At 40.0% G+C, this 25198-nt stretch overlaps 1 long non-coding RNA gene across 3 annotated transcripts in view; it reads left to right on the forward strand.

Moving 5' to 3' along the window:
* LOC112987222 (uncharacterized) overlaps positions 1–25198 on the forward strand; it is a 199681-nt gene that overhangs the window by 81446 nt on the left and 93037 nt on the right. For 2 of the 3 annotated variants that reach the window (XR_003260226.2, XR_003260225.2), the window contains exon 3: positions 7806–7865. The exons of the other annotated variant lie outside the window; for it this stretch is intronic. This is a non-coding gene — a long non-coding RNA (uncharacterized LOC112987222). The remainder of the gene's footprint in view (positions 1–7805; positions 7866–25198) is intronic. 3 annotated transcript variants of the gene reach the window in all.

A 25198-nucleotide genomic window follows, 5' to 3' on the forward strand; every position in this document is an offset into this window, starting at 1 on the left:
TTTTTGGAAGTCATTATGATTTTAGGTGACGGTGTATGTCCTTTTTTCCAGCAGAAAGTGTAGTCGAGGCCAAGATCTGCTTCAGGGTAGTTAATTTAGTGACAGGGAAAAAAGAGATATTCATACCGTCTCGGCACCACGTCATTATTAACATGCAAGCAGTTCTCCTTTTTTTCTTAACATATAAAGAGAACAATTGAATTTTGCAAGGCAGGGCTCTTAATCTCTAGGATCAGATTCTTCACGGCAAGGAGGGGGTGTAAAAGTTTCTCTCTTGCTCTGTCTCTTCATGGCGCATGGTCCCAGCTGTATGACTCCGTTCATGAATATGCATGAAATCAGATATGACATTGCCCTGCTCCCATTAATAATCTTGTCATCTGACTTGTGCAGCATTAAGCTTCAGCCCGTGGCTCCTCATAGCGAATGCAGCCTGAAGGAAAGGGAGGGAGGGGAGGAAAAAAAAAGGCCATGCCTTTTTTTATTGGGATTAAGTGCTTGAAAATTTTGGCAGGGGGTTGCCAGGAGAGTAAGGGGAGGGAGAGAAAGAGAGGGAGACACACACAGGGACAGAGAGACGAGAAATCCTCTATGAATGCGTTGGCTTGTTAGAAGCCCAAAGCGGTGGGTGTAATGGTATGCGAGCTGACCTTGAATATAGCCACTGTGGGTTGCCCCAGCTTTTTTGTAAAAGAAGCATTTGCAGCAGAGGTTTGGATTTCAGGCTTTGCAGTCATCAATCATCTCAGCCTATTCTCCTCTTTGACAGCTCTGTACAAGGCCTGACATTTGACACCCAAGACCCCAGGACTTACACAGAGGCACAAGCTGAGGCCCTAGGGAGGAGGTAGGGAACTAGGGGAGAGGAAAAAAAAAAAAGGAGAGAGAGATTTTTCTTTTTTTAAAAAAAGAAGCCACTAAAAAGAAGCTACAAAACAAATTGTAACTGTAATAGGAATTGATTTAACAGAAGAACATCGCATTGAGTTCTGCTCTCTGCATTGCGCAGTTCATGCTGATAAGGCTGATCTGAAGAGCTGGGAAAAGAAGGGCAGTCCGGGAGGGCTGGAGAAGGAAGAGGAGGCTCATATACCCATTTTGGCAAACCCTGGGGCTACCAGCCTCCCAAAGTTTTATGCGATTTTAACACAATTAACCTGAGCTTGAGAACTTCACATTCAAGCCAAGTGGACTGACTAATTCCCTGAGCCTTGTGGACCTGTTGGGGAACACGGAGTGAGGCCAGGCTGGATCTAGGCCAGGTTGCCTAGGCTAAATTTCAGTAAACCTAGTTATGAAATCAAGTGGCTGGGTTAAATTTCTGTCGGCACTAGACTCCAAAGAGCACAAACAGAAAGCATATATGAATTGTTAAAGCAGATAAATGATTTTGGGTAAACTTTTTTGTTCAAGTGAGCGTTTACATGGACTGACATGTCTTGAACAGTTACAGTCTTTTTAACATAGTTTTTTGGTCTTTTATAATACAAATAAAGCAGCATCATTTTACCCCAAGAGAGTAATTTCCTTTGGTAGGCTGCCCTTTGTTTTGAGGTTAAAAAAAAAAAAAAAAGAAAAAAGAAAGGATGCCCAGGCCCACATTAAACTTTCTTGTTCCATCTGCAGAGTCTCCTGTCCCTCACACCTGCTTCTAATTAATAAAAAGAAAAACAAGTCATCTATAAACTTTATGTGCTCTTAAACTAGGTATGCCACCAATTTCTTGGAAAGCCATCCCTGGCTCACCACTACCTCCTCAGTCATGAGAAAGGAGGGATTTTTAGATTTGCAGAGTGACTCTGTTGTGGATGAGTTTTGGCACAAGGGAACTCTTTGTGAGCAGGGGTAATCAAAGACCTGGCTGCAAGTGGGCAGGAAAGGACATGGCAAAATAATTTTCTTCAAGATTTAACTCTTCAGTGGCACATGGAATGTCTAAATTGACCTAGAAGCAGGTGACTAAGACTCTCCCCTTTATGGTAACTTTAGATTCAACCCAAAAGCATATACCTGGCCTGCAGATTTCGCTTACACAGAAAGTCAGGTTAAATACTCTGGATGATTTTTTCAGAAACATTAGGCTGTCTTCTCTACAAGAGCTTTGGTCAGAGATAGGTTGATGTGAAAAAAGTAGCACCTCTCTTTAGGAATTCCTCATACAGTGGTTTTGATCTATGGTGTATTTCTTTGTCATTCACTTTGAGTATTTGCTATTTGTAAGCCATGATTTGCAGTGTCCGTTTCGACATGCATATCATGCGGCGCTGTTTCTCTTTTCTGTGCAGATGACCGAAAGGCAGAGAAATAGATGAATAGTTTGAGTGCGTCATTTCTGAAACACACGTTCAGAGCTGCATTTCTCCACAATAGTATTTAGAAAATTTTTGCTTTCCATAAACAAAACTGCTTGCTCGTATGAACCTTTCTGGAAAAGGGTCACAAGTGATGTAAAAGTGAGTTAGCTAGCTTTTACATGAATGAATGTTTGCAAACATTATTTTTCTGTCCTGCTTCAAACTCATAATTACGGTTGTGGCTTTGAATAAGGAAAATCTAAGCTTGGTCTTCAGGACACGCACTGATCCGATCGCCTGCAGGGGTTAGGAAGGGTATTTTTCCCTCCTCCCATCTACAGAACTAGCCAAGTGCTGTGTGGCTTTTGAGGGCTGCCTTCCTCCGAAGGGTTCAGTCACCGCTGGAGGCATGATACCAAACTTGATGGACCAATGGCCTGATTCAATATGGCAATTCCTCCGCTCCTTCTATTTTTCAAACTGGCTTCTGTGTGCACATGCCCAAGTGGGTGATTTATCGGCTACTCCAAGATGCGCTCTTGCATAGAAAAGAGCAGGATCAAATGCATTTGCTGTGCAGTTTTGGTGTGTTTGTGTGTGCGTATGTGCCTGTGTGTCTGCAGAAAGAGATAGCTCCGGAACAGCTGATCAGTATTGTTTTCTTTCTCTACCCTGGATTTAGCCCAGTGTGTGACTTTCCTCTTTTAACAGACTGCACTTGCATTTCCAGCTTTTTCATTCAATGCTACATACATTTCCAGTATTTCCACTTTTTCAGCTGATGTTCAGGGTAAAGGAAAGAGTTATGGGATAAGTATCAGTGCTTTGGCTGTTTATTTCATTCACTACTTTGCAGGCCCAAGGAAAATCCCAGCACACTTCTCCAGATTCCAGACCTGACACTTAAATCTCTTTTTTCCTCATTCTGCACTCAAAATGAGGAATTTGCAATATTAGAAATGAACAGTCTTAATCTATTGGGAAATCCTTTGATCCATAAAATAAAAGAGGGTTTTTTTTTGCTCATCTGTAAGCTTTCGAAAAAGATTTAGTTTAGCTTAGTTGAAAAGACCTGAAGACAGAAGTTTGAAAATGTCACCCTGGTTGGAATTGATTATTTTAAAAGAAATGAGTGAGGTGCGATTGCAATGCTTTGCCACCACTTTATTTTCATGGCAAAGCTTCGGCTCGCTTTCTCCGTTAGCAAGCAAAGGGCGGTTGCACGTGCTGCTGGTGGTAGCATGCCCGCTGGCAAGGCTGCCATTGCGCTCCAGGCTCTTCCATTCCCTGCGCTGTTTATGAAAAGACACAGTGGATTATCTGTCTCATGAGGCTGCTCGGTAAAGAAGGAATGTCTCTTGTCTAAAAGCCTAAAAATGAAACTGCAGGTATGTTGCAGAAGTTGTGGCGTGCGGTCCCTCAGCCTGTTACGTAGCTGTGCCTCAAAATTGTGGCTTGTTGTTATCCTAATACGCTTCTGATCTCCAGCCCTGTATCCTCACCTGATTCCCATGTTTTCATGCCCTCGTCTGCAGGGTTGCTGGGCTATCGTACATGTTCGTGTTGTTCTCAGCTGTGTGCTTTTTAAATTTGGAGTCCTGGTAATTAGGTCAATAGCATAGATCCCTATCACATCCCTAAATATCCACGGGAAAGTCACAAAGGGGAAGAGGCTGCGCTTGTCCTTGAGCCTGTTTCATGGTTTTATAGCCAGCCCGTGAGAAACTTGATGGATTTGCTTTGGGTTTTTGTGTTTGTTTTGAAATCAAAACTCCTGCTATAGATGTACAAACAGACATGAAAAGGAATGGAAGACGAGCAGCCCAGACAGCAAACTGCAGCTAGCATCAGATGTACCACACACAAAGAGCAGGTGAAAATAATAAATACAGTACAGCTGAAATAAGGGAAAGTGAAGAAGAGTATTATGGTCTGGAGTGATATCACATAAAGATGCAACAACAAGTTTGTGTGCTTGATTCTAAAGAGACTACTTGAAAGTATTAATAAAAAGTTACAAGAATTGTCTATCATTTAAATTCTTTAACTGAGGCCCAGCAGCTCAGACAAAACACAAATCAAAGTATAACTTCTTGCCTTCAAGAGAATACAATGAGAACCAATATGTTGTTATGTAGTACATCATAAATATCTAGGGATAAACACCGGAGACCAAAAGAAGAAAGGATAGATCATTTTTATTTTAGCTTTTTTGTTGCCTTTTTTACTATTTCAGTTATGTTTTGCTCTATAAAAGTGATTATTATTCTTCTCATACTACCACTATTGATGTGAAATTATTGCATAAGTGAAGACTAAGGGATCCATTTCAATAGAGAGGCAGCCTTGTTCTAGGGGCGATAGAGACCGGTGGAGGGTCCTCACACTGGTGACAAGCACAGAAACAAGTATGTGTGAAACCACACCGATAATTCCTTTGTAAACACACCAATGTGACTTTCCCTCTCATGCCCCCCAAAATGTAGTAGCTACAGCTGTGTTTAGCTTCATTCAAAACATCGCATCCTTCCCCTCGCGCATGGGTGGGCACTTCATGATGCTGAAGAGGACATTTTGACTGCTCATATCTGTACCTTGGGGCCTACCAGATCTGAGGGCAAAGCAGCGCCTGCTCATTTGACTCACGCAGCTGCGAAGCTTCCAGCACAAATGCTACTCAGGCGCTTCTGCGTGGGGGTCGGATGGGATGGCACATTGCGTGGCTGAAGAGGAAAAATAGAGAGGCGACAAACTCCCAAGCCTTAGTGATGGGAGCTACCCTCCCCAAGCCTATGAGATTAAAGCAATGGATTTTCAAGTAGTTCTTCAGAGTGACTAATTTATATGGATATCAAGGATTCAGTTGGAGAATTAAAAAAAAAGTAGCTAGGGGAAAATATGATGCTCTCTAAGTCCCAGTGGTATGCCACATTCATTTTACTAGAGAGTTTATTCTTTAGTACTTTCATGGATTGACATGAGGGAGGAATTCGCATGTCAGGACAGATAAAATCTCCCTCCTGCCAAAGGAGTCTATTCAGACATGCATGTTAGTAGGTTGATAACTTATTCTGTATTGCAGAAGACTCAAAGATAGACATTTCTCCTTTTATCTCCATCTCTGTGCTCCCTGCATACTAAAGATATGGGGAAACAGCAAGATACATCTTAACTAGCCCTCTCAGAGAGGAGAGAGTTTTCCTAGTCCGTGCCAAGAGATGCAAACTTAAAGGAATAAGGTGTCACACAGACTAATAGCAAATACATTAGCAATGTTTATGCGCATAATTTGAGCCCAGTGTGAATATTGTTTAAAAAAATACAAACCCTGGTCTTTGTGGTTAATTTTTTTGCCAAGAAAAATGCACAGTATTTCAATGCCCTTGTTTCATGTTACTCTGCTAGAGGGATGGGGAATAGGTTGAGAAAAATGGGGGACCACAAGAAGTAAAACACGTTGAAAAATCTGTCTTTGATATGCTTTCCAAATACTAATGAAACCTCAGTGTTTCTCTGGGAGATAGGCCCACTTTCCTTCTAAAGAGTGGGAAATGGAGGCAAGTAACCTCCTTCTGTGCCCAGAGCCGTAGAAGAATGTCTCCTCTTCAAACCGCAATTAAAATCCTGGAACTATTAGTCTTCTGCTTAAACTGATCATCTCCATTGCATGTATTTTTGATATTCTGAGGACATTCAAATGGCCTAATTTTAAGAAACCTGATTAGTTGAGAGTATTAAATTACATGAGTGTTCTTCCTAGGAACTCTGTTTAGTGGAAGGCGAAGATCCTCTGGGGTGTAGTTCAGAGCACCTCTGAACTGCCCTCTGGCAGAAAGTCTTCCTTTCTCCCTCCTCCTTCCAGTGGCGGCTCTGGGAGACTAACCTCCTTCATTAGACAATGTGGGGCTAAACTTGTGGGTAGGAAACAAATCAGACATACTAGGAACTTCTCTTGACTTTCTCTCATCCTTTCAGCTAAGTTCCCAAAAGAGGCTTCTTCCTATTTTTAAACAGCTCATATAAGTAGACTGAGATTAAAGTGCTTTAGAAAGTGTTATATATAGATGTGTATACATACCTAAAATATTTGTCTAGATGTGTCTTATCTAAACTTCTGCATGCATCTGAATTTCCCAGGCTTGAGCTATGGTTTGTGTAAATTGGTGATGTCTCACTGTCTTTGAGTAACACTTATTTACGTCAGCTCTGGAATTAGTCCCCTGTATTATAACCAGCACTTAGACTGCAAGAGTCAAAATAACATGGATATGTACTGTTTTCCTGTTATCTCTAACCTCGCTAGAAACAGAAGCTATTAGAAATTTTGTGAGAAAACTATTTTCTTGCAATATTTGCTGCCCACCCAGGAGTTTTAGGTTGATATCAGGTAAGAATGTGCAGTTATACAAATCCCAATAGTTTTTTTTGACTTAGTATTAATTCATCTTGATTTGCAAACCTTAGCTTTGAGATCATGTCATTGCAGAGATTTTCAGACAACAAATTTATCTTTTGCCTCACCTTTTTCATGTATTTCTAAGCTGCTTGCATGAAGAAATGTAACATAAGAAAAGCCTCATGAAAATGCTGCTTTTTTCCCCCCCCAACACTGGAAAATGCAGCCTGCATTAGGATCCTTTCTAGAGAATGCTTTAATTCTACCTGAGATCTGATCCAAGATGCTTTCCTTTGAAACTGGTAGGATTTTCCCAGACAAGGCTTAGTGACGTAATGATTCACAGGCATAGACAGACAAATGGCTTTGTTTCATCTTAATTATTAATGTGGTGTTATCACTAATGATAATATATAATGACATATCTTCCAGTGAATTCTGTATTTGTATATCACTTAATATGAGAGTAATTCTTTATAGACAATAGAAGATGGCATCTTAGCATGGAAAATTACACATAAAGAGAAAGGGTGTACAGTGAAAGGCAGCACAACTGACTGATTTAAATTTGATCATACATCATATAAATTCCATAGTTGTTTCCTACATTCTTTATAGAACAATTTTTTCCTGTTATTGTTGAACAACGAGTACCTTCTTTAGAGTTTTAAGAATATTTTAGACAAAGAGACTTGAGCAAGGTGAGCTCAAAAAATGTGATTTCAGGTTTGAATTGTTCTTTTCTATTGATCTCCCTGTGATTTACAACCATTTTCGATTGGAAAGTTCTCTCCTGCTTTACGTCAACCAAATTTGGGGCACAGTTTCATCTTTACTAAGCACACCTGCTTTGTGTCCCTTGTGAAAGGAGATTAGTTTCTAGCTATGAGAATTTGTTGCCCGTTGGCTATCTTCACCATAAAACTATGCAAAATGTTCTGTGTGTTTCTGGGTGGAATAGCTAGGAGATTTGTAAAATGATTTTGATCTTGGATCTGAGCCTTGCATTAAAGTGCTTGACTTGCCTTGACCACTGTAATTTTAGAAAGATGACCCTTCTCCCCTGCAATTTACACAGTGTTTTTAGCCTAATGCAGAATTTCCCTCTTCTGCAGCTGGGAGGAGAATGTCCATCATTTCCAGATGTGGACATATGATCCAGGAGGCAATTGAAGGTATGTTGAAATCATATGGTTTGGCTTATGAATTTGGATTGGTCAAGAGAGATTTGCCTGAAATCTTCGAGAGAGTGTGGCACCTTACTGCCTCAAGAGGCATTTTAAAATAAAATCTAAAGTTAAATGCATTTTATGAAGAGGCTTAAAACTTCTAAAATATAAATCTAAAATATTTATATGTGGGCTGCAATGGAACAGAAGTTATGACCTCATATGTGACTGTCTAGGATTCGTTTTTTTCCTTCCACCAGCCCACCTGGAATGACTTTAGCTTTCAGCTTTACCTCAGGCTGTACCCAGGTTAGCTTCCAGTGACTTATGGCTCCATCAATCTGCACAGATATGTGCTGTGCTCCTTCAAGGGAAGTAGTTCATCTTCTATATGACTGCATCTCCACCTCTTCTAAAGTTCAAAGAACCCAGGACAATTGCTTATTCGAACTGGCTTCTAGTAAGTATAGGAGATGTTCTCTCTGCCTTCCCATGCGAATCAGGACTTCCTAGTGAACTCTGATAGAGACAAAAACTTTCAGAGTAATCCGTCCCCTATTGAACCTGAAAGACATGTGATGATGGTGATGAAATATCAGGTGAGATTGCTTAGTATGTTTTAAGGAGCTTTGAACTGGAAATGGATCAATTTAGAGCTCTTTTCTAAAGTCAAAGGAGCACATTTTTTACGATCCATTTCCCATGAACTAACAACTGTTCCCCATCCAGCAGACAGTTTACTTGTAGCTATTTTGACTTGCATTATTCCACTTAATGAAGATAAACATAAGTCAGACACAGGAAAGCCACAGAATGAGTATGAACGGGAAGTGTTCCAAGTATTCAGCATTTACTAGACAAAATTGGCCAGTAATTCTTTTTGCTTTTCACTGAGGATAAAAATCCCTGAAAGATAATCATCATCATTGTTTGAACTAATATAGCGCTTTTATCCAGCGATCTGAGAACACTTCCCAAACATTAACTGGACTGAGAACAGCCTTGTGATTAGACTCATATTATTTAAAATACCTGTTTTACAGACAGATAAACTCACAGGTCACCTGGAGGTACCATGACCTCCTGTGGGTGACAAAGGAGGAAGAGTACAGAAGATTTCTGACTACCATTTCTGTGACTTAGGTGACCTTGCAAAGGATGCCTAAATGTTGCTTATTCAATCTGCTTAAATTATTCATATTACAAAGGCATTTTGGATGAGTGTTTTTTTCTGCTTACATGCAACTTTTTTAAATTGACTCTTTTTTTGGATAATTATTTGAATGGCTGTTCATGGGCACATTTCATCCCATAAACTGTTCATCTTTTTAATGCTCAGGATGGGTGGATGATTAGTAACTTAGATCACATGTTATTGTTGCTTCCTCTTGATTGGATTAGTATAACTTTTTTAAGCTGGGGAGGAAAGAACATCAAATATTTAATTCATACAAGAGTGGGCAAATAGCTGCTTTCCAAGTAGGAATATCTATTCCCTAAACATTTATCTGAACAAAAACGATTTGCCCATATGTTTGCATAAAGCAAATAGTAAGATGGCATGAGCATGGATGAAACAAATGTTCTAAAATAAGGTGGGTGCTCACAGATGCTATAGTTCCCCCGGTTCCAATGACTGTGCAATTAATAGGTTGTGGTTAATGGACTTAGGTAGAGTAATGCAATCACTGCCATTGGAAACAAAGGAATGCACCCACGACTCCTCACATGCTTTCTATATGCTGCAGTCATCAGTCATGTTGGAAAATACCGGATGACTTAGGGCAATTTCATTTCTTCATTTGTAGGTCCATGGTTTGAAAAGTTACCTAGTCTTCTCCTGCTCTTGTTTCACTGATGACAGTAAGCAGACTCTGATGTTAGCACTGAAATCATTTGCCCAGACAAGCCAAATAGATCATACCCTGCCTGAGCCTTGAATCTATATCCTACAAACAGCACCATATGGTTAATTTTTAAGCCAACTGATCAAGTGTTTAATAAAGCAGAGGCTGTGGGGATGAGGAGGAGAAATGCTGTCTATAAAAGTCATTGTTCTAGTGGGCTTTGTCTCTTAACCCTTTGTAGCGTGGCAGGAACAAACCCATGAAAGGGAGCTTTGCTTTACCAGACTTAAATTTTAAACTGGAGAGAAAAAAAGGGAAAGATACAGGGAAGCATCAAATACGTGGGCCAAAGACATCAAAAATGTTATTTAGTTGTTACACTGGGGTAACAGTTGATTTACAGAGATAGTAAGTGGAATACTGACCAGTGGTTTAGGAGCTCCAGGTGTTATTCTTGATCCTGTCATTTTTTTGCTCTCTGGTCTTGGACACTTCATTTTCATCTTCTATTTTATCGTCTCATCTTTGGGCTAATTTGTCTTTGCAGTTCAAAACCCTGTTGGACAGGGCTTGTCTTTCCAAAAAAAGTATTTGCAAAGTCCAGCTGCTCAGTAAGTAGGAGCCTTCACCTGAATTGGGACAAGCGAGTTCTTTGAACTGGAACAAGACACATATTAACATAGAACTGGAATCATTTAATGGGGAAGGTCTCAATGTTTCAGTTAGTGCAAAACTACCTCTTTATTCTTTCACATAAAGTTAGATTTGAAGCAGATGATCAAAATTTTATTTATGCATGCATTCAAACGAGACAACATAGTAATTGAGAAAGCTTAAAGTTTTGTGTTAAAAAAAAGGAAAAACACTCTTTGGGAAATGAAGTCATCTGCAGAAAAAATACTGACAACAACAAAGCAGTCTTCCAATTCCTGTGTTTTTTGGGTTACAGAGTGCCATCTCCAGTATTTCCCAAGAGCTTGCCTTTTTTTAACAGATGTATACTCCTTTCATTGGTGTTTATTTAATAGCCTGCCAATATATCTGAAATCAGCACATAGTGAATGTTGATGCACCACCTTGCCTAATTGACTTAGCTGGAAAATAAACAGTGAAGGGCTATTTTAGCAGCAAACTGGTTGATACAGCTACTTATTCCCTACCTTTATCTAAGTACCACACAGGCAGACAAGTATTAGTGCCCAAAAGGATGGACGCAAGGTTGCTACAAACATTTTCTACAGTCTTTAGCATTTTGGGGACAAACCTTGTATTGATGTCACTGTCACTCTGAATCAGAAGAATAACATTTTTCTCTCTGCTGCCCTAAAACCTTGATAATGTCCTTAAGATGACATCTGAACTGTGAGAGCTTATCAAAAATTACTATTTTTAAAACAATAGGTTCCTGAAATATTCACAGTAAATAAGGATTATAAGGCTATTCACGCAATTTGAATAATTTGCTGCTAGTAATATTGACACTCAATCTGTCTGCAAAATGTCTCTGTTAGCAGGAAACAATCACACTGGGAGGTGTTATGAAGACTTTGCAGTGGAGTGGCAGAGTGAAGCAATTAAAAAATGGTTGGGAAATTTATTTGAAGTTTGAAGAAAATAATGTTCTGCCTTTTTGATATGTTATAAACTGAATACTAATGTATTACTAGAGAAAGACAGTTTGTTTTCCGTTCGTTTGTTTTGTTCCCTTTTTTTTTCCTACCAAAAATCTTTCTTTGTTCACCAAGAGAAATCCAACCTGAACATACTGGCGAAAAAGGCAGAGGAATAAAGTTTTTCTAGTACTCCCATGAAAAGTGTAAGTTTTTGACCACCCAGTGCTGCTGATCACTGAACCGGTACATGAGGAAGCTGGTTGCAGTTTGTGTGGCAGGATAGAGGAGGAAGGGATTTAGCAGAAAGGTGTAAAGGAGACTTAATGAAATTGATATTTCAGTCTCATGTAGGATATGCTCTTTCTACACAAATCTCAGTTCCGACATGGTCTTTGTTCAACTTTTCACAAAATGCAATGATTATTCCTGCGAAAATATTTAGCAGATGAAAATGAATATTTTCATTTGAGTTGTATTAGGAACTGATACGTCTTTTTGAATGAATACTTTGGGGGTTTTGCATTAAAGATTTTCTATCACATATTTCAGAAGTTAATATTTATTTTTGTTAATTTAGCACAAAGGTTATAGCTCTGAAGCTATTTTTGAGCTCTTATCCATCATATTAGGATATTAAATGACTACAGATTTTTGCCGTTGATATAAAAGTGTCTTAGTGTATTTATGCTACAGGTGTTCTTTATTGGAATAGGATTTTTATACTATATCATTAAAAAGAATATAAAAATAGTACAATGACAAAATATGGATTTTTCATATGTCTTTGGTCAGGAGGAATTTTTAACATAAAAATAGTAAATCAAAAATAGAAAGCAGTAAAGATGAAAAGAAAGGCCATCAGACTAGACTTGATTTAAAAGAACCTGGTTATGATAGAACATTTAGTGTATTTAAACAGAAAATATTTCTTTGTGTTACTGATTATGGTTCAGATTGTTGTTGCAAGAATTTTCTTTTGTGTCATTTATTTTTTACTTATTTCCCCTGATTGAGCCATTTTCATTATCAAACCAGTTATTAGGTGTATTAGGTGTAATCTAGTTTTTTTTTTAAATAATTCTCCATTTTGGCGTATCCTGCATTTGCTTACTATCCACTCACTCACAGATACCATTCCTGCTCTGCTCTTACTACATTGAATTAGGAGATTTCTAACAGTCTTTCATGTTAGATACTCAGAGAGAACATGAGTTGTCAGACAAAGTAAAATCTCCATGTCTAAGAGGGTCATTTCTAAGTCATACTGATATTAGCTCCCCAAGTAGCTAGATTTATTGTGTATATTACATACATTTTAAATAGGAAAGGAGTAATCAGAGGAAAAAAGGTATCTAGAAAAGAATCCTACACTCTTATATTGGTTTTCTAGAGCTAAGATTTAAGGGAGAACAGTCAAGGCTCAAAAAGCTTCTCTAATGTAAGCTAAAAGTTAAGAAAGTCTTGGTTCAGCCAACAGGAGGACTAGGAAGCTTTGTTGAATGGGTTGACAGTCTTGAAAAGCTTAAATTTATGAGGGACTGTGCCTCGGTCTTCACAAGAGTGATGTCCCATGGATTGCCATGTGGGGTCTTTCTGCTCCGAGCTGTCCAGTGGCTCTGAAGGTTTCCCTGAATTCTGACTTGCTTCTGGCACATGGACATGCCACAGCCAGACAGAAGAAAACCGGATCCCATCAGGAAATAACCAGTGCAAGAGGAGGTTTCCAGGTGATTAACCTGATGAAGAGAAAGATAAATATTTGATGTAAAACCTGTCAGAGATAACAATTGTAAAACTTCTAATTCAGCTATTTCCTCTTATAGCAGTCAGAATATGTCCAGGATAAGTTAATACGACAGCATGCATTTTAGAAGCTTTTGGTGACTTGAAGTTAAAGAATTTTTTCTAGCAAGTTATTTCCTTTCTCATCAGCTACCTTATCAACAGCCTACATTTTTGTCTGTAGGCTGACTTTTCAACTGTTTATTTCCATAGCTATCATCTTTGCTCTGTGTTTTCAAAAATCTTTCAAAACGCCTGAAACCATTTTTTAAGACAGTAGCAACCTGATGGGCTGAATGCCACATGGATAATTACTGATGGACTTAAGGAATGAGTTTTGTGGATGCCCTGAAGTCTAGATAGTGTCTCTGCAGCCGTCCCCACTGTTCAACAGCACTTCTTCAGAAGGCAATAAGGGAATTGTGGCCCTGATAAAAATTTCAACTGAAGGAGACAATGGATAGAAAAGTAGAGCAAAGAAGCACTGGAGACCAGTTGCCCCCCCCCCCACCTCCACCTTTGCTGCCCTCACATAAGTTAAATGACAACATTTTATTATCAAAATTGAAAATATTGGACAATATTTTCCTGCAAAATTTTCAGTACTGAGGAAGAAAAAAAATATTTGGAGAAGATTTTTTTAAAATGAAGTATATTAAATTGTTCTGTAGTCTCTCCCTTTCTCTCACTAACTCTTTGCCCTCTAGAAGAAGAAGGATTTATCTCATACATTTCAAAAAAGTCACCTCTCTGTAACCTACAGTTCATTCAATCAAGGCTTAGTGTAAATAATCAGTATGGAAAACACCAATCGGCTTTCAAGAGCTCCTGGATTTAGGACGAATACACTGCTTATGTCTGTGGAACTCCTCTGGGAAAGAAAGAAAGGAGAATGTGTCTTGATTTACACTGCCCTATTTCTCAGATCTGCCAGCTCTCTGACTCTGTCCACTTCACTACTGTCAGATGCTGTGAGACAAGCATATGGTGTTTACTTCTGTGACTGACATCTCTCTGGTTTTCCTTGCTCCTCAAGAGAATCCTCTCTTGCCAAGTCAATTTGCAAGGGCTTGGATGGAGCAATGGCCCTCTGGTCTGGATCCAAAATATCCCTCATTTTCCCCTGGCAAATATCAGTAGAGGACAACCCATTTCTCCCTCCTCCCCACAAAATGAATGTTGCTCTGAGGGAAACTCAAATCCAAAGGATGGTCCAACCCTACGAGTCCCTTCTATACCTCAGTCACTTGGGACCATGTGAGGATACCACCTGGAGACTGTGCACAGCTCCCACTCCTGTCCCTGTGAGCACTGAGCTGGGGGGCTGGAGGGCAGTGGAGCAGCCCAGGTCCCGGCGGGGACCACTAGTAAAGCCTCGCCAAAGGGCTCCAGACAGGCACTGGCATCACTGCTGCAGCTGATGAAGACTGAAATGAAGAAGACGTGCCAAGCAAAGGATTTGCATTTGCTTTAGGCTGTGAATCTTAAATGGAGCTTGGCTTGGGAGTGGTTAGTGTAGTCCAGGGAATCCCCTCCTCAGTGACACAAGCTGGACACATTTTAGGATGAAAATCGAAAAAAGAACTCCAGCCTCTTTCGCGATTCAGCCTTGTGGTTTATTCATTATCTTTTCGTCTATTCCCTCCCTCTTTCCCTCCCTCTGTGCCTTCCCTCTCTCTGTAACTTTGATCTGGTGGTGAGGACATCTTTATCACTCTTATCAGGTCCCATGTTCTTGGCTGTCCTTTTGAAGTGCGATTTCCTGCATCTAGAGGTCAAGAAAGGATACTGGGCACTGCAGATTTCCTGTTGCTTTTCCTCTGTATCTGCAAGTTTTCTTTGGTTTCCTTCCTGTTTTTCTGTTTCATTTGTTTGTGCTTCCCTTTGCTGTCTAAACCTGCCTCTCTTCCTCAGGCAGGTTTCCCTCTGAAATCACAGATCATTATCGCTCTTCTATTTTTCTTTATCAGTATCTCAGAATGATCTTCCTCTTTTCTTTATTGTGCCTCATCCTTTCTACCTTTTCTTTCCTCTTCTTTCATCTTTTTCTTAAGCTCTTTTCAACTCCTTAGTTTTGACTCATGTTTTCTGGTCTTCCTAAGGAAATGTTCTTTAGACTTTTGATTTTTCTGAGTTTGAAATGGATTCTTTGCATTCTTTGGATTTCTACCATATTCCCTGAATGGTGAATTGCCCTTTCTGTAGTTAAATTTCTAGGTATACTACATATGTTGTGATTAATACATTTTTTCCCCTACATAGCTTCCAATGACCTTTAAGGGGTGAGACTCAAAATTTCCAAGTAGGTGAGAAAGTCTTCTTTGTCAGTGTTCTGCAACCAGTTCCAGTCAATATTTTCATTAAAATTGGGATGATAAAGTCATTAGAGAGAATAGAAGGTACACTTAGAAAATATGTATATAACGCCATGTGAGGATGTGTTGAAAACGCTTTGGAGGACATGATCAATATTTGACGCTTGACCGAACTGGCGAAAAGCCCCCAAATGAACAAGATGATATTCTGTAAAGACAACTTACAATAAACTTTCTTAAAGGAGAGCTAATCATCTAAGCCCACCTAATACAGAGACTATCTGCGAGGCAGCAGTGTTGCAGAAATGGCTCTAGCAGCTCAATGGGACTGCAGGCAGAATCAGCTAGGTGATCTCTTCCAGCAAAATGAAAAGCAACACCCTGGGATGCATTAAGAGATGGAGCATATGCCCCACACAGATGTAACTGTATGGCACCTTATGAGAAACGGAGACCCACTGGAGACAGTCCAAGGGAGAAAAACTTGATTGTTAGGAGTTTTGGAAACATGTCCTGTAAGGAGAGGCTTGAGGATTTTTCTGTGTTTAGGGTTAGAAGAGAAAAACTGGGGGAGATCATTAAAAACTTCCAGTAATATACCAAATGTCATTATGAAATGGAGTTTTCCATGTTCTCTGCAAGTAGGACAATAAGAAGTTCAATTTAGATTAGATGTTGTGGAAAATTTTCCAACTTAGCCCCGCTCTAAGTTACAAGACTTGTTCAGTAACCATAATTTGAGGTTAGAAAAGGTCGGACGACCACTGGTCAGGGACAGCCACTCTTTCACTGAGGGGGGACACCTTTAACCAAACTTAGTGAATTCTTCAGTCTATCACCAATGTGCTGGTATCTCCAGCACCTCACAGCCTCTCACAGGCAGCTTTCAGGCAGAAGAAAACCAGCTGATTTAGGTCAAAGAAGTTAGGCACTCAGCTGTGCCACTGATCCGTTAGCATTTCGGCCAACACATCTAGACGCAGAAGAAACATTCTAATCGTCTCAAAGGGATTTAGGGCAAACTGACTGTTCTTGCAGCTTCTGCATGTTTGCCAGTCTTTCCAGCCCTCCTCTGATGGCTGCTTGCAATCTTTGATGTGTTCTTAGTTTGAAGGAAGATCTTTATTGAAAGCTTATTTATTTATTTTTCATTAGGAAAAAGAAGACTCTGAAGAGATATTTAGTTTTCATGGCCAGTAAATGCAGTCCCATATTTCACTACAAGCTCCGAGCCTGTGTTGGGATTTTCCAAACCTGTGATGTATGAAATAATTCAGATGGTAAAACATTATTCGGGGGCTTCCCAATTATTCCCACAATACCTGTTTGGAAGACTGAATAGCGCTGGGGCTGTTTTCTCTGCTTTTAAGCAGGTTTTTAGTTTCCACAGGGAGGTGGTGGTTCAGTTAAGAAACACACAGCCATGAGTTTAGGATTTCGCATGCACCAGTGCTATCTGAGTGTATCCAGGCACAGGAGGAGTTAGGAAAACTTAATTTCAGCCACAATGCTGATATTTGGCAAATGAGTGGTTTTACGGTGCTTCATGCCGCTCTGTTATTTATTTATTTATTCTTACAGATCTAGCACAGCGACTTAATGGGCGAGCCGGGCTAACGCATTAACTTCTCTCTCCAGCTGGGCACAGATTTGCGTCCTGCTGCCACTGGGCAGGGTAGGATCTGAGCTTGCTTGCTGGGTACGGCGCCGTTCCCATACCCAGCTGAGCTGTGGCTTACCAGGGGATACTGCCCCTCTTGGAGCTACAAATGGCAGCTGCTTTAGGTGATAGGAGATGGCCTTGGCATATCCCTGCTCCGTCAGGGAACATACTGTACTGCGCTCTCACCAGATGCTCAGGGTGCATTAGCATCCCGTTTTCGCTCTAGAAATTGCTGGCTGAAAAAGCACTCGTAAGGCTGGGGGTGAAGGGAATATATATTTTCTAACAGGAGTTCATGGTAGCCTTTGAAAGCTCATCTGAATCGATAGCCTCCTGTTCTAAAAGGACTTTCTTCAGAACTTTTCTGGGGTATTTCGCTCTGATAAATCGACATGCTTAATAGTCTGAATATAGTAAGTCTTTGCTTCTCCTTTAGCTTCAGAAAGGAAAAGAGAGAGAGGTATTAATTCTACGAAGGGTTTTTCTTCATTTAATAATCATTAAACTATAAGAAAACCACCGCACGAATGGGGAGGGAAGAAGAAATCTAGCAACAGACGAAACGAAATCAAAACTTCTGCATGCAGCTCAAATTTCTTCCCTCATCTGACGGTGAGCAGAGCCCCTGAGGAGTCCCCCTGTGAGATAACCCGGTGCAGAGGACAGCCGAAACACCCTTTCCACGGGGAGGTGGGTCGCTGCTTGCCGAGGGTGACGAGTCCTTGCCGCCGTTGCCGTGGCTGCGCCGCGGCACAAGACAAAAGGGGACGTGGCAGCTCAGGAGCGTTCAGGACTGGGGGCCGGGGAGGAGAGGAGAGAGGAGCATGATTGATGGAGTTCTGGTTGGCTTATAAAGGGCAGCCGGGAGTGCAGGGAAATAATCAGGGAAAAGGGCGTCCCGCGCCGGCTCACTCAGAGGGGAGAAATGAATCCTGCACCTCTGCATTATTAAGTTGTCAGGCGGGCTGATGATGAAAATCTGAAGGTCAGGCATAACAAGAAGCACCTTATGGGGGGATCACGACCTTTCTGGAAGTGCTACACTCATGTTTATCTGCACCTAACCCTTATCCACAATTCTTCATTTGATAAGAGCGCTGGGCGCAGGGAGGGCGAGGGAAGTCCTCATCATATGTAGAAGCGGCGTGTGAAATTAGGCTTCCTGTGAAACTGATTGTGGATGCTCAATTCGCAGTGAAAGATAATAAACCAAAAGGACACACGAGGGATGCAGGCAGAAATTGTTCACTACAGTGGAACTCAATAAAGGGAACGAGAGCTTTCCTAAATGACAAATTTGGTACAGCGGTGCTAAAATCAGGATTCTCCCTGGCACCACTGCAGCAATTTGCTCTCAGCTCTACCACTTTTTATTTACTTTGGAAGTCCTAATAATGTTGGAGAGTGGCTTTTTCATCTATTTATTTATTTATTTCTCCCTGGCAATGTTTATTCTTTAACTGCTTACTTTAAACCAAAGAGTCAAGGTGAAGGACAATGAAACGTTAGATTCCAATTGATTTTTCCTCTTTAGTTTCCATATCAGAAATGAGTATGAATATAAATATATTCCAGGGTTAGATGCCTGTCCTATGTGTGCCTTATTGACTGCTTTAATAAATGTCATGACCCCTTTTGCATGCACGTGCACACACAAACTCGCACATGCTTGCAATCAAATAGGTAGAGGTAATGCTCAAATATGAATGTAGTAATGATGACAATCACAGTGAAAATATTCCAGACCTAAACCTGCTCTTAAAATGTACTAATAAGCTTTTTATTTCCCCCGATTTACAGTATCTTGATTTTGCTTTTAAAATCCGTGATGTATTTAAAGCATGACAAAGTACACTTGTGGAAAAGTGAAGTCAAACAAGACTTCATAATTATTGCAATATATTCACTTTTCATGCATAATCCTTTAAATTAGCAATACAATATATCACCTCTACTGCCACTAGAGGCTAATGCACCTCTATTGAAAGCTATGTTAAGGAAAATTATGTCCTATCTTGAAAAGACACATAACCTTCCAAAATATTAAATGACAGTAGGTTCCGATCCTGTAATTCTTGCATACTCAAGTAGTCTCATTAGCCTTGATTTTTCTTACATCGATGGACAATAACCTATTAACTTCAATGGATTTACTAATATACACTGATGTGAGATCAAAATCAGTACCACTGGAACACCATATTTGAGGATTACCAGACCAGCAGGAAAAAGAAGATAATATACAAATTAATGAATACCTATATTAGATGAAAACTATGATACTGGAACCCATCAACTGCCTTTAAAATGACTCTTTAATGAAGAGGTGACACTGAAAAATACTATGTTGTCGATACAGCACATAATGAACCTTCTGTATCACATAAAAATGAAAGAGAGCTTTTCTATTTCTATTGTGTAAGTGATCCAATTTATCTAATTTTACTCTTCTGGCCTCCCATGTGTTTCCTATCACTGTGGTCTACAGACCACTTCTGGTATGCTATTAAAAAGCAACAACAACTAATAATGCCTGTGTACTGTTTAGTGACTTCCATCTTCAAATATGGTAGCAATCCAGAGTGGAGGTCAATACAGCTTATTGCTGTTTTTACGGCTGAGGAAACTGAGGCATGGGAAAGGAAGTGACTTGCCCAGAGACACTGCGAAGTCTGTTGACAGACCCAAAGTTGTCCAGAATAAAATTTGGCCACATTTTTAGTGTGGTTTTATAGGTAAAAGAGTGCTTTTTTAGGAGGGTGGAACTGACCATAAGTTTTTGAATTGAACCATGATTTGAAGAAAGTTGGGTTTACATCTAGGCTTTGGGAAAAATTTTATGGATTGGAGTCATACATCCTTGCAGAAATCAGGGGAAATCCTTGTGGAGGAAACTGTTAGTGAGGGTGAACGGGGACTGCGGAAGTCATAGTGCCGCTGCAGGACACCTTTGATTGCAACGTATGTGCTAGGTTTTAGGAACATGCGAGCCAATATGAGTATAGAAATGTAGTTTGAAGGTCATTGTGTGGGGAGATGTGCCTCCAAGCAACAAGGCATGTGAACCACTCCAGTTTTGCTACACAAAGGTGAATCTCTCAGCATTTTTTGGGAAACAGGAATGCCTAGAAGACTGGCCCTTTCAGATTACATGGTGATTCCCAAAACCTCACCTTTGTATCCCAGTCTCCACATCTGCTGTGATATGGTCATCATGGAAACATAAATTTATCCTGGCTCATGTGTATTTGTTCAATAGTGCAGCTATTCTTCTGTGTATGTGAGCCTCCGAGAACACTGTCTGGAAGCAAAACACAAGGACCTGTACAGAATTTATGCAGCCTTGTCTTCTGTAGCTTCCTGGCATAGATTATCTGGTGCAATTTGCCCTATACTTCACTCTCTCTTGCAATGGGGGCTCTAATTTCAGTCCCTTTTTTCTAACCAGTGCCCTTGTTCATGAAACTTCAGCATTTGTGAGGCTTGTGGGAAATTTTATTATCTTTTGAGACTTTTTTACTCCTCCTTCTGTCATCAGAATTGAAACTGGCTGATGGAAGAGACAGACAGGCATGAGCTTATAACTTCAGTTTTGTTTAAAAGTGAGGCTAGCAAATAATCTGTGTAAAAACTGTTGGCCGAATCAGATTTTCTCACAGATGTGAGCAGGTGGATTGTTTTATACATTTATGCAACACATACCTGTTATTGCTTGCTTTAAAATCTCTGGCTAGATATTACCAAAAAATTAGTTGTTGTTTTTTTCCTTTTGTCTTAATAGAGTACATAGTAATGTTGATATTCTTGGGAAAGGTTTGGCTGTCAAGAACCCATACTGGCAACGTTATTTTAAGAAACTGTGAGCTGATAAAGCTGGGTGAGATGCTGATGTGAGCAAAACTTGTACCAAACCCATCGCCAAACACAAAGAGTTTGATTTTATGCAACGCAGGGGACAAAAGTCATGAAAGAGGAGGGTTACTCGGTAGTTGCTAGTCAAATGTGGTAAGATCTTATGGTAGGTCTTAAACTTAGTGAGTCTGAGCTAAGCAATAAAGGAGCCTTTTTCTGCACTGCAACCAGAAGAATGACTGATGATTTCCAATTGAACTCTTTTAAATTAGATCTGGCTTGAACTCAGTGGGCAAGTTTGCCTCACATAATGGATCATTTGTAGGCCAAATCCAGCTTTCACTGAAGTCAATGGAAATATTTTCATTGACTTCAATAGGTTTTGATTCAGGCCTCTCTCTATCTAGGAAATTATGTAAAGTTCTGGAGAATCAAAGAAAGGGCATTTATATAATTATCTATAGTGGCTTTGGAGCTCTTTCAGGGATCTCAAAAATGAGCTCTTTTTTTCTGTTCAAACCTGGGATTTTAGAGCCTCTTAATCAATAATATGGACCGACAGTTTTCATACTGTCCAAAAAATACTAGATATGTTTAAAAATAGCTCCTGGGGAAGGAGTGCCACCTACCATTTCCACTGTTGTTTTTCAGCTGCACAAAGTGTTACTATACTGCTTTAGCGCTGACTATTTATAGTCTTCGTTTACAAAGCCTGCATTTTAGGGTGCGATAATCCCGGAAACTCAATGCAAATCTCAGCAGGCCAAAAGCTGGCATGGGGGATGCCAGCCCAGGTGTGGGGCTCTCTTCAAAGCACAATACAAGTCATGGCTGAGTTATAGGGTGGCAGAAGCACACACTTTGCTTGGCCAAGCTGCAGCTAAAAATGACTTAATTTCAAAACCTGACATTTTACAAGCAGGCAGTTAATCCTTCATGTGGGCCAGGTGCCTGTTGCGAATAAGGAGGGAGAAATCTGCAGGGAGAGACTTTCATTTCCCCTCTTTCTCATCCACCCATTTCTTGCACAAAACAAATAAACAAAAAAAATCAGTTCCTTGTTTCCTCTTCTAACCCCTTAAGTCTCTTCATCTTGAGGCTTCCTATTACTCTTGCACGTCCATCTCTTCTCTCTCATAATGTCTCCTCTTGTTGATGGTGTTTCTACCCATGTGGTTGTTGGAAGTTTAACCTTTCAAGGACTCAGCAACTGCTGTTTGTGTTATGCTGCCCAATACAGAGTTTCTTTATTCACTGTGATCTCACTCTTGGAAACCCTTGGCCTTGATTTTCTTTTTGGTCATTTTTTCTTAGTCAAAAAAACTGTATAAACCCATTCAAACTGAAAACACTATAGCTATTTGTGCATAGGGTGAAATTCTATACATTTCTGCCAGGAGAGTGAGCATCAGAAAGGGCAAGAATATGTAAGGAAAAATGCCTAAGACTATGCTGTCTTTTGGGTTTCCATGATATATAACCTCTGCTATGCTGTTCTGTATGGATGAAGTTTTCTGCCATGGACTTTTTATTCTCTATTAGCTAGAGAAAATTATTTAGACAGCTTAGCAAATGAAAAGATTATTAATTGTTTTATGGACATCTGGATGATTTAGATTTTTTTATTCTGTGTATCTGCCAAATACACATAAGTGAAGGTAATCACAGATTGTGAATTAATGCAAAGTATGTAGTTAGGCCAGACACCTGTACAGCAGGTCAATGATCAACATTTGTTCTTTAGGGAGTAGCTGCTAACCTTGGAATATGGTTTGGTTGTTTCACCGTGGTGTAGGAATGTTCTCTTCCAGCCTGTGAAATGAGTACAACACTTTTGTAATGAAAATCCACAAGAAGTACTCATTGAAGGCAACTTTCATTAAAGTCACAAGTATCTTGGAAAACCTGATCTGAATATTGGACTTGCTCAGGACAATTTAAGGGATTTCAAGGGAAAGTTTAGGTCTCAGTGTGACAGTGACTGTTGGAGAGCCTTTACCTGGATCTTCCAATCCATTTAGCTCTTGAATAGTGAAATCCTGTATGATTTTTCCAAGTAATTATAACTGCTATCATTTTTTCCTAAATGCTGTACATTAGCTGCGTCATTTTTTCAGTATGCCATTTCCTAGACAAGGACCCGCTCATGACTATGGCTCCGGTTACTGGCAGTGCTGGGATTAGGCTGATGTCATGCAGAGATTGATATAAATGCCAAAGAGAGGGAATTTGGGTTAGATATAGGCAGACATAGATAAACATTATAGCACAAACTACATCAAACCGCACTTACTGCTTCAGAGCTTACTGCTTAGAAACCTATCCGACTTTAGCTTCTATAGAGGAAGTGAACACTGCAATTTGTACGATATCATCCATGAAAGAAAGTTAGTTACTGGCTGTCCTTAGAGGAACGGAACAGTTTAGACAGCAGTTTCATTATAGTGCTTTTACTGGGTATTATTTTTACTATGAAAAGTCCTTTAAAATTAATGGGAATTGATTTCAGTGGCCTTTGACATATTACTGAAAATAATACCGCAAAATACAACCTTTTCCCTCTTACCGCTCCGTAAAGGCTTTAACTGGGAAAGCAGTTTACAATGGTGCCCCCATGTAAGGCTTTAGTCAAAAGATTTTACGCTTGATAACATCTGAGCCATAGGAGCTGTATGTGGGGTTTAGCATCTTAGCAGCTGCAATTCTTAATCCTGATTCCGGTGCCTCCATATTAAAGGCTCCATGGTCACAGAGCACCAGCTTTTGCCGTAACGACATTGTCATTCATTCCTCCCCCCACACGCGTGCCTGACCATATAGGAAAATGAGTTTACAACCGACTACGCCTACGGGACTCCCGGAGGGATACAATGCGAGAGCCTTTACTAGTGGTGGATGGTCCTCAAAAGGTCTGCAAGTTTGATAAGTACATCCTTAACCCAACTCTTTTGACCTTTATTCAGATTTGTTTTTGGAGAAGGGCAAAGGTTTGGGCCAGTTCTTGTTTAACCCAACTGGCTTGTCCATCCGTAGTCCGTAATTGATCACTAAATCACTGCCATACTTTGCTTTGGAGGCAAGGCCCCAGTACAGCAGGGCACTAAAGTGAATACTTAACTTTAAGCACATGAGTAATTCTTTAAAGTCAAGGGGATTACTCGTGCGCTTAAAGTTAGCTGCATATTTAAATACTTTGCTAGATCACGCCTCGAGGAATTAGGGAGCGTGTATACTTATTGTACAGCAGCGCCAAACCGCTCAGTTTGCCTTTGCCTCACTGTGGTCCTCCCTGTTGGCTGGGAATTTTCTTTACAGCAGGGGTGCAGAGGGGCTGAAGCAGCACAGCTTGGAGCGGGACTTCATCCACCCCCAAACTGGGGGATCAAGGACTTAGGGTGTTTGGGTTTGCAAACTTTTGCAAAAAGAGGTAGCTTCAGAATCTGGTCACTCTCAAAATTAGCAAAGGGGCTAGAAAGTCTCCTTTTTTAAAATTGCTTCTATTTCTCCTGGGCTCAGAGGATGAGTAGCTTATGTTACATCGTGCATTTATTTGTTAATGTGAAGCCGCTTTTTCATACCTAAAAATACAAAAATATATAATAATCTGTATCCAAGAAAACCAACTCAAATCACTGCTCTTGGATCTTTTGCAGTAACTGATCATGTTTCCTTAAGCCTAATTCTTAGCTTGCTCAAATAGGTAGCAATAGCAATTTTACACCACTTGAGGATTTGTCTCCTTAGGAACAAATAGGCCTTGCAAATATGCTTTTTGTATTATACAATACACAGAGTAGTGAACTGAACTACATCCCACAGGTTGAAACCCTCACCAGAAAATTTGTAATACTGATTTTAAAAAGAATCCTTTCTTCTTTAATGAAACTAAGACTTGCTGAGTGTTCGTCAACGGTTTTATTACTGGTTCTACATAATAAAGTAATTGTGTAATTAGTAATACATTTGTCACTCCTTTACAGAGGAAAAAGTAAAACATGTACCGCTTTTGTGTAAATCCTGACAGTAGTGATTTTTTTCCAGAGAATTATACCATTATATCATAAAAGTGTCAAGGCATGAGTTTACTGTTCCTACTAATATTCTAAAATATTCTCTTAGGCTGACATCTCTGTCAATTAAAATTAAACAAAATTGCATTCTGCCATATACACTTCAAATAGGAAGCTTTCAAGTTTATGGCTGTTCTTTGAATTGATTTTTAAGATGGCATCTGTAAAACTTGGCTAGTACAAGATGAGGTAGGATG

This window comes from Dromaius novaehollandiae, chromosome 10, assembly GCF_036370855.1.
Source record: "Dromaius novaehollandiae isolate bDroNov1 chromosome 10, bDroNov1.hap1, whole genome shotgun sequence".
Lineage (NCBI taxonomy): Eukaryota > Metazoa > Chordata > Aves > Casuariiformes > Dromaiidae > Dromaius > Dromaius novaehollandiae.